Here is a 10,906-nt window from a genome sequence, read left to right on the forward strand (position 1 = left end):
TCCTTAAATTTTAATTATAAAGAATTTAATATTCATTAAGTGTAGAAAATAAATTTCCTTCACTTTTAAAAACCTCTACTCTTATAGTTTTTTCTACACATACACATACACACACATACACACACACACACACAAAAACATACACCTTTTCTCATGACTTCAATAACTTGTTTATGTTCTGGTTAGTTTCTTAAATCTCTCAAGAATTTTAAAAGGTCTATTCTTTCTTGAGCATTTGGAACTATTTTATTTCTTCTCCAAATAAAAACTAAGAACAATTGAAGCTATTCGGGGTCATTCATTTAAAGCATAACATAGATTCCAAAATGATGCCCAACTAAGAATAAATTAAAGGCTTGGTATCAAAGACCCTCTATTTTCTTTTTCTAGTCCTAATTAGCAGTATTCTCCTCTTTTCATTCTACTAAACTACAGTTCTAGCCTTTTCCCAAAACGTGATCTTCCTGTACCATCTCTGCTCAAACTGTTCCTTTCTGCTCAAACTGTTCCTTCTACCTAGAGTGTCCCCTAAGCACTCCTCCCAACTCTGTACAAAGGTCTCATCTGGGTAACTGAATGAATGCCCATGATGTTCACAGAGATGTTCATTACAGCACACTTTACAAAAATGAAAAGTTGAAAACAAAAATGTCCAGTAATATGAAACATTATAGACTATGTACACATGGAATGCTATATATCAACAATTATGTAGATGTATATTTATTGATGTGGCATCATCTTGCTATATTGTCAACTGAAGCAGATTTTAAAACAATAGTAATAACCAGACCCATTTTAGAGGGAAAATAAAGCATGTATCTAATCTAGGAATAAAAAAGTATGGCAGAATACAAAAAAAAAAAAAAAAATGTTAATTGCTGACATTTTCACTGTCACGCAAAATAGTTTTGCAAATGCAAAATAGTTTTTGCATTTCTAAAGGTCTTTCCAATTAGCAATGTTAACTTCTATAATTTCATGAAAGGTACTTTAATAAAAAGGCATTAATCATTAAATATCTAATCCACATATCATCTGCTCCTGAAATCCTCCCTCAGCTAGCCCACTCCTCTTGCCACCCAGGTAATTTCTCTTTCTCTTCTGTTTTCTGAGTATTTTATATGTCTTTTATAATGCCTACCACATTCAGTTTGAAATTATAGTTTTCTCTTTTCAGGTTTGATTATCAACTCCTAACGTGCAGTAAGTCTCTCTTATTTATACTGAAATTTATCGTCAAAACCAATGAGTCTCAAGTATCTAGTAAACAACTCAGTTTGTTGATATGAACATAATGCAAGGCTATAAAATTTACACATCTAAAGACTATACACCTAGCAGTTCTCTAATAAAGAAATCATCTATACAAGGGATGTTTGGAAACCACATTAAGGCCCATTCTGGTAAGACAGATGATAATATAAATCAGAATGTTATATCTATAATAAAATTTCTGTATTAATTATTATTTCCATGTTTGCTTTCAAAGTACCAAAGACACACTTATTTAAGCCAAAGGTCATTATTTCATAATCCAAAGGCAAGTCTCTCAGATTTTAACCATGAGCTTCCTCTTGAAATGAACACAGATTACTTTTGCAGTAATCCAAGTCCATCCCTGACTCGGTGGGAACTATAAATACCTTTTGTTTTAAGAGGAAATTGGGGAAATGAATGTTTTACAATTATGTAAGTCTGATTCAAAGAACTGACACAAGCAAATGTTTTGAAATATCCAAGGCATTTTTGTAAGGTTCAATAAGGAATGTGTTTTGAGAACTAGGTGGGTGAGATTTAAAGTAAAAACAACCACCACAATCTTAGCTGTTACTTAGCAATTTCAGGGTTCCACTGCTTCCTTCTAAAGGGCAAGTTAGAAAACTGAAGAAGTTGCTTCTAGAAGAGACATTGAGATGTCTGATCCGGTTTCCTTTTTTTTCCTCCATTTCACTCCCTAAGATTTTAATCAAGCCAAGATGAACTTTAAACTGCTCAGATTTTGTTTTGTTTTTACTCTCTCCCTAGAGGCAATTGTCTTTCCATTAAAACTTAACTTTTAAATCAAAAGCAAAGCTGCATGGAATGCTTAGTTGGGAGGAACCCTGACTACTTGTCTCTGCAGTGCCACTACCTGAAGGAATTTAAGATTTGAAGGAATATAGGGAAGGGAGAGAAGGAAGTTCAACAGGCAGTGAGCAGAATGATTGATTGCCAATATTAGCACTTGGAGATCAGTTTAACAGCCAGAATAGGCAAGCGATGCCGGGGGTCAGTTATGAAACTGAGTCAACAACTCAAGAAACTGGTCTAAATTCTAAATTGCTTTTGGCATCTATTTTCAATTCTAGAAGCAATATGAGCATGACAACTTGAGTTATAGCAAGCACTGACTCAAAACCAAACCTTGTTTTTATTCATCAAACGAAACTCTTACCACCAGGGCTGAGGCAGATAATTAAAGAATTGTGGCTTAGAAATGTCTTCACAACAGGAAACCTACAATTAGTGGTGTATTAGAGCCAACTTATACCAGTCCACTAGAACCAATTGTTAAATTCTCAGAATTTTTAGCAAGTTGGTTGTTAAACACAGCATTATTAAAAGTTAAATTATATAAACAAAATTAAAATAAATCATACTAAAAACAAAGGTAATAAATACTCAAAACTCATCATTTCCTAATTATTTTACTGTTAACCATGCTCTTGAGGTGATTTGTAACTACTTTATCTGGTTGGTAGAAACTATATAATGCTGTGCTACTGCATAACACTTCCTAACCCTGCTTTCAGTGACTTTCGCTCGTAGTTTAAAATGAGCCAGCGACGGTAGGGGTATTTACACAATGGAAACCTGCAAAGATGACAACCCCTCCTTCTGACATTGCCAGCTTGTTAACATCTACCTGCAGATGCTAGCTATAATGTTAATCACCACAGCTTGGCAAGACGTAAGGAACTCGAGCTGGCCAATCTTTTGAGTCAGAATAAAGGCCTATAGGTTATAAATCATGACACAAATATAAGAAAAGTAAAAATGATTTATTGTACCAGTAACTACAGTGTAACTATAATGTGCCAGTCATAGCACAAAGTACTTTCTGCAACCCTTAATTTTATGAGAGATAGTATCAAATCCAATATACAAATGAGTCAACTAAGGTTCTGAGAGGTTGAGTAACTACTAAAAAGCACAAGAGCAAGAATGAGGCCTAGGATCGTCTGACTCAAAAACATGATCTTTCCACTAAGCTACCCCTCTTACTAACATTATTATTATCACAGTGAAACCAAAATCAACCATATGTAACTGTCAGATAATCAGCAAACATTAATAACCTCTGATGTATATAAAAGTGGCATATATGAAGAGGGATATGGAGAAGATGTAGACAAAGAACTCAATTTTAATCATATTCACCAAATTTGTTCATATTTACTTCAAGATATACCCACAAAAAAAAAAATAATAATAACTTAGTGAGAAATGGAGCCCAAGGAAACCACTAGGACCAAAAATATCTGCATATCAGAAGGGCTATTCCAAGTTTAATTTAAATGCTGACCATGTGCAGGGAATTCTCTTAATTCTTCAAATACTTATGCTCTGTCCACCAAATTGACACACACAACTTAAAATGACACACCCTATCAAGAAAGAAGTATGCAAAATAAGATTTATTAAAGTTAGCATCAATTGTCTGAAGTGTTTGGATGTTTACTTTATAAAATAGTTTCTCTTCTGCACTCAAGTTAGTTGACTGTGTTATCCTTTTACCATGGTTCCTGAAAGAAAATTTACCCAGTAGTTAAAAGAATTCCAAAAGGCCAACAAACATTAACTTACGGATTATTTAAAAACATTCTTGTCATCTTGGCTTCCTATAAGCTACCAGCTTCTCCCATTGTTCCAGTACAGTTCCATCACCTGTCATAAGAAGAAAGACTCTAATTAGTCATATGTCTCAGAAAGGCCATTTCTTGATTTCCACTAGTTAGTCTCTTCTTTACACCCAAAAGACATAGAAAAGTCCAGTTATCTCTTCTCTTTTTTACCAAAAACAAAAAGGAAAGAGAAAATAACAACACAGAAAATTACCTTAAGAGAAAAAAAATTTTAAGAGCAGTATTTCCACTGTGAAGGATTGGGGTGGTGAACCCTTAAAATTTTGCCCTCCATTATGTTTTCAGGAAGAGATACCTAGTCTGTTTCCCAGGCAGCAACAGTATTAGAGTAACCCACTTTTTCTCTCCATCTCTCCCCCCTAACCCCTTCTTACCTCTCCTCAAAAGTGAAGGATTAATTTGCCTGGAAGGACTCAACGAGACACCACCTGATTTCTTGGCCCTGCTCTGAGCCAGGCAACAAAGGCCTCCCTCCAGTCTTCTCTCACACCTGGAGCCAGCTAATCTCCTCAGTAGGCAAGACAGTGGTGCCTGTTTCTGAGAGGGTGAGCCAGCTCTCCCTGTTCTAGCTTCTCCCTGGTTGTTAGTGGAGGTCTGTGTCAGGGTTGCTGGGGTCCAATTCATGCTTTAGTTTCAAAGGAGGGAATGGATACTTCTGGGTTCTCCAATCCTGTTTTAACAGCAATTAAGCGACTGGCTCTGTTGATTCCCATGTCAATCCTTGGTTTATGTCTCCAACTGTTTAAAACTTACAGGATGGGAAAGTTACGTAATCAAGCAACTCAAACTACCACCATCTACCAAAAGACACTACACACAGATAAAAAACTCTGGTCCAAAATCCTACCACTTACTAGCCATGTGATCTCATGAAAATCCATTCATCTTTTCCCAGCCTCATTTTCTTCATCTCTAGAAGAAGATAAAATGTCCCTTACAATACTGTGTGGTAATGAGGATTAAACAAGATAAAAGTCAAAATCTGTCAAAGTCACATATGTTTTGATCCAACAAAGGCATTATATCAGAACTATGGACACCAAATGCTTAATGATCAGAATTGCTACATTGTCCACATGTCCAATTCAACAAATACTGGAGGATTCATATAATTCACAGAATAATAAAATATGCCCAGCGAAGGGCCTTCCTTTTTCCAAGAAGAAGTCATTCAGAACAATGTGTTTACTTTTGCTCCCCATTTCTTAGCATTTTAGAATAAACAGGCTAGGAATAGAACTTTTTGCTTTCTTTCCCTTTAGAGAAGGGCCCCAAATAAAAATGTCCTACTTTTACCAGGTAGAATGCAACTATTGCTCATGTTATGTGAAGAACATGTGACTCCAAGAAGACAATATTGATAAAACAGGAACCTAAGTTAACTTTCATCACCTGAAGCCTCAATGTTAATTCTGAGATGAGATTAATAATTGTGACATGGCTCCATGCATGCACTGAGGTACCATGAGAGGCAGTGTCACCTCAGTTACCTGAACAATAGACAGAAATCTCAAGTTACCCAAACCATAAAGGGACAGGGTGGTGGTAAGGAGATTAAGAAAGGAGGAGATGAGTGGCTGGGCACGGTGGCTCACGCCTCTAATCCCAGCACTTTGGGAGGCCAAGGTGGGCAGATCACGAGGCCAGGAGATCGAGACCATCCTGGCTAACACAGTGAAACCCTGTCTCCACTAAAAATACAAAAATAAGCCGTGCGAGGTGGTGGGCACCTGTAGTCCCAGCTACTCGGGAGGCTGAGGCAGGAGAATCGCTTGAACCCGGGAGGCGGAGGTTGCAGTGAGCCGAGATCACGCCACTGCACTCCAGCCTGGGCGACAGAGTGAGACTCCATCTCGGAAAAAAAAAGAAAAGAAAGGAGGAGATGGAACAAACACCAAATAAATAAATAAAGAGATCTCCCCTAGTAATAAAGAAAGAACTTGCCAGCATCAATAAAAATAGCAAGGAAGAATTGAAGAGTCAAAGATCTATAAATTATACCCAACACTGAGAGGAACAGATTCATTGGCTTTATATGCCTGGCCACTGACATGAGGCTCTTTAAATGCATGAGAAACACAGTAAGGTTTGATATAGGTTCAAAATAAACAGGTTTGAACCCCGGCTGTGCTGTTTAATAGCAGTGTGATCTTTGCCAAGTAATTTACTCCTTCTAAGGCTCAGTTTCCAAGTCTGTAAAATACATACAATAATACATACTTTGCAGAGTAGTTATATAACTTAAAGATGGCATATGCACCATGTTCATTATACAATTAGTTCCCAAAAGATTATTGCAATTATTGTGCTCACTAGTGCAACTATGGTAGTAAGACTATTAAATTCACGATTACAATTGCAATTATGGTATGCAGTCCATTAAATTCACAGACTCTTTCCTGATGAGAACATTCTGGAAAGAGGTTCTAATAGTAACTTTTGACAACAACATAAAACTTTTCTAAGTTGATCTGATGAAGTGTTCAATACAAATCTCCGCCTTAGTTGACAGCCTTTATTAACATGGGCACACAGAAAACTCTAGCTACGTCTTTGTTAACATTCTTCATATCAATACTGAGTTTCTTTTTTTGATGATGAATTTCTGAAAAAAGGGAATGAATCACTTCCATTAGTGCTAATTCTTCTGGTGTATACTCTAATGCTGAGCACCACATTACAGACTCATAAGCAACAGTATGGATTTGTCAGTTATGTTAAAAACAAACAAACAAACAAACAAACAAAAAACACAAGATTCACCAGGTGAACACATACCAACTTTAAAACAGAAGTGCCAGAACTTAATGTCTAAAAAAAGTATTCCTTGACCCCTTCCAAGTCACCCTCTTTGGGACTCACTCCAATGATGCTGACTGCTCAGAATAAGTACTCTTCTTTTACCTTCAGAACCAGTGTGCAATGTTCACAAGAACACATGTGTCATTACAGTTTAGTTCCCCCTAATTTTAACAAAAACCACTTTATTTGCTATAATAGAAAGTATTTTAATAGATGAGTTCAAAAAATCAAATTCATCCTCAAAGATGGTAATTTAGCACCACCGTGGTTATTCAAAAGAATTAGAAGCAACTTCAACAACCAACTTTATTGAACCACCCATTTGGTGGAAGACACTGTGCTGAGCACTGGGAGTGGGGAAGGGGCTATAAGGTGATTGAGATGAAGTTCATTTAAAAAAATGCAGAACACTACTAGCAGGATCACTAGAATATAAGCAATTAGTTCAGCTGATGCACTTAAAGAGAACAATCTGGACGTATGAACCCTGGCTGTGCTTGTTACAAGCCCAGCACTTCCTAATCGCACTTCAAATACAATGTTAAGATTCCACAACAGTCATGGGAAAATCTGGATAAAAAGAATACACTCTTTTTTTAAATGTTCACTTTACACTCTAGGGCAAAGCTGAGCCTGCTACTCCCAGGTGGAAGAAGACTGGCTGGCATCAAAATCAAAAGCATTCAAGAGCTAATGTGAAAATAAGGCTGGAGACATTGGGGGAAAAGTTCCTGTGGCCATGAGACACAGTTGTTTGATTTTTAGCCTCTTTCTCCAAATGAGCTAGTTCACTAAGAAGAATTTGGGCTTCCTCTATGGGAGACAGTATCCTGTGATCATTAAAGATATGTGCTTTGCTGTCACACAGAACTATATTCTACAACTAAGCTCTGAAGACCTTGAGCATGTTGTCTAATTTCTATAAGCTTCAGTTTCCTCATCTATACAATGGGAGCAATATCAGTACAATAACCAGGTGTTGTTATATGGGTTAAAACACATAATGTCTATACACAATTTAATAAAGTTCATGGCAAACAGTAAATGCTTATTAAATGTTGTGCCATTGGAAAATGTACACTATCCTCATCCTTTGGGGGCAATACAAGTACTAGGGTGAAGCCACAAAAAAAGAGATATCCCAATAAGCTCAACAATGTTCCAGGCCACTTCACTAGGAGACCACAAAAGGGCTTGGGGTGATATCTCATGTAGCAATAAAGGGCAAATTGTCTGCTCTTACATCTGTGCATGTATCCTGGGAGCAAAATGAGAGTGGCAGCAGCATTCAGAGGCTTGTTGGCCAGTGGAAAATTCAGAAATGTTAGCACCAGCCACATAGAAACAAAACTGAGTAACTTGCTCAAGATTACTTAGCTAATAAATGGCAGAAGCTGAAATTCAATCCCACGCAGTCTAGCTTTAGTCTTTGTTCTTAACCACTATACTATACTGTGTCCCTGGCAAAGAGGAAGAACAACAACTAAAGAGTAACTAAGACACAGGCCAGGAGCAGGCCATAAAAAAGCACGAAACAGCAGCCTACTGATGTCTGAAGAAAAGAGGAAGATAACACAAGAGTTACTGGGGCAAAAGAGTAAAAGCACCAAACTTGCTAATGATTCTAACCTGAAATTTACCAACACAGCCTTAGCAAGACATCCTAAAAGGATGGTATGGTGAAAGTGAAATGGTTTTGTAATTCAGTGCTTGCTTAAAGAGAATAGTAATCAGAAGACACAAAAGCTGAGAAGACCTCACTTTGGTCCTTTATAGAAGCCACACTATGATGTAGAAACAACTGTCTAGAGAAGAATGTGTCACATACCCCAAATGCCCACTGACAAGGAAGGGCCCCAGCAGCATGAGAGTTGCTTCCTAAGGCAGGGTTTCCTGCTACGTTTTCATTGCGTTTCTACAGTAGAGAAGAGGAGAAAAAGCCACCCAGGGCTGTTGAATTATTTGTAGGTCAGAAGGAAGGAGAAAAGCAGAAGGGATGAGAAGCACGCTGCTAGTTAAGTAGAATGGACAGAGAGGAGAGTAAGGATAAAGAGAAGCCATATTCCTGGCCAATCTCAGATGTGTCAGACTCTAAAGTGGCCCCCTTGATCTCTGTCTCTTCTTATCTAGGCCTTGCCTAATTCCCTCGCCTTTTCGGGACAGGTTCTGTGACTTGCTTGTAGCCAATAAAATAAGGCACAAATCACAGGATGTATGTGGGTACATTACATAAGATTGTAACATCTACTCTGCTACAAGTTTCTCTCTTGCTGGTTTTGAAAGTGCAGGCTGCCATTTTGTGGGCTGCTTATTGAGAGAGCCCCATGAAGGCAACCCCCAGTTGACAGCAAGAAACCAAGGCCCTAGTTGGAGAGCCCATGAGAAACTGAATTCTGCCAATCACATGGGCTTGGGAACAAATCCTCCTCCCATCCAGCCTCAGATAAGACAGCAGCCATAGCTGATGCTCGACTGTGGCCTTGTTAAGTACCTAGCTAAGTCATTCACAGACTCCCGACCCACAGAAACTGTGAGATAATTTTGTGATTGATTAAGCTGCTAAGTTTGTGCTAGATTGTTATGTAACTATAGATAACTACTACAAAATGGAGGTGAAGTTCATGTCCCTGATGTCACCACATGTCCTTCTGAGAGAGGAGAGGGGAGAAAGAGGAAGCCCCAAGAGCCAGGGTGAGCAATTCTGTCTCTATATTAGCACATACCCTCCAATTCAGCTCTCTCCAACTCAGATTCGGTTTCCTCCCTTAATACACAGACAGGTCCTCCCATCCTATTCTTGTCATTTGGAAGATATAATGAAACATACTAGCCAAGGAAATAGCAATCGTATAAATGGTGATCAGGTTCCCTAGCTGGCCTGTAAAAGCTACTCAACATGTGAAACACTGACAATGTTTAGAACAGTAAGAGAACTGTGACCGTTATATGAGCTATATTATGACCCTATATGGCATACAATAATTTTAACAAAGGAATATTTAAAATGTGATAGATTGGACTTAAACACTGAATAAAACATGTTCCAAGAGACATGTTGGAGACTTGTTGGATTAGTGGTTTTGAGAAATGAATATTAAAACACCCAATCTTTATCTAAGTTTTTCTAATATGGGCTTCTTAAAAACCAAATGTAAATATTCTTAAATTTTCTGAGCAAGCACCTGTAGCTTCGACAAATCAAGTAACAATCATTCTCGACCACAGAGTATACAGCTAAAACTAACTCAATGAGCCAGAGACCTCTTATCTCAGCAGGCCGTCTTTCCAAGCAGAAACTGGTAGGGAAATCCTAGTCACATCATCTGAAAGCTGAGAAATGCTCATTAGTCTTCTAGTCCCAGTCTCTCAGTCGACAGATGATGACACATAGATCCAAAGACTTTAGTGACCTGTCCAGGGTCACTCAGCAGCACAGTGCAGGTCTTCTGTTTCCCAGGCTTCTTTCTAATCAGACCTACCACACTTTAGCTTCAACATGAGAAGATGAAATCAATGGCATCAAATATTCTGTTGGGGGAGAAAATAGGAACTAACATTTCATGACACTACAAAGCTCCTACAGTCCTTCTAAAAACTAAGCTTTGTGGCAAAAGGGAAAAATAACACCATATAAACATTCATGTGAAATGTTCAATCCAGTTTCAAAAGCAATGCACAATATTTTCTGAGTAAACTGAAATGCTCCCAAAATAGGCTGTCTTTTCTTCTGAATAATCTGCCTTTAAAAAAATGAATAGGGAAGAAAATTTTTTAAAGGCTGGCACAGAAACTTGTGCAAGGATGTCTACTCCACTGCTTTATATATCTCTATTCCTAAATTCATCGATTCATTCAACAGGTATTTTGGGGGCATCTACAATTCCAAAGCATTGTGGTAAGTGCTGTATATAAGGAACCTATAGGGATACAAGCAAACGATGCTTACAAATATTTTCAGCACAAGTAACCATGTCTAAACAAGCAACCAATGCAGCAACAAAGATTTCTGGTATGTATTTTGGTAGGCTATTAGGAATGCAGACCGCAGCTCTCTTTTCTCCTAGAAACTTCCATATTTAAAATAAATAGCAACTGGTTTTTCTGTGCAATGATATCGCCCCCCAAGGTAGCAATGAGAGGTATCAATAAAAGGGGTTAAAACACCCCAGGTCACATCCCTCCAGAACTCCTGTTAC

The 10,906-nt window shown here is 37.9% G+C and overlaps 1 protein-coding gene across 1 annotated transcript in view; it reads right to left on the minus strand.

Moving 5' to 3' along the window:
- Positions 1–10,906, minus strand: part of SGMS1 (sphingomyelin synthase 1) — a 159,479-nt gene that overhangs the window by 118,334 nt on the left and 30,239 nt on the right. The window contains exon 3 of the mRNA XM_011990285.1: positions 3,850–3,930. The gene's annotated coding sequence lies outside the window, so the exon portion shown is untranslated. The remainder of the gene's footprint in view (positions 1–3,849; positions 3,931–10,906) is intronic.

This window comes from Mandrillus leucophaeus, unplaced genomic scaffold, assembly GCF_000951045.1.
Source record: "Mandrillus leucophaeus isolate KB7577 unplaced genomic scaffold, Mleu.le_1.0 Scaffold376, whole genome shotgun sequence".
NCBI lineage: Eukaryota > Metazoa > Chordata > Mammalia > Primates > Cercopithecidae > Mandrillus > Mandrillus leucophaeus.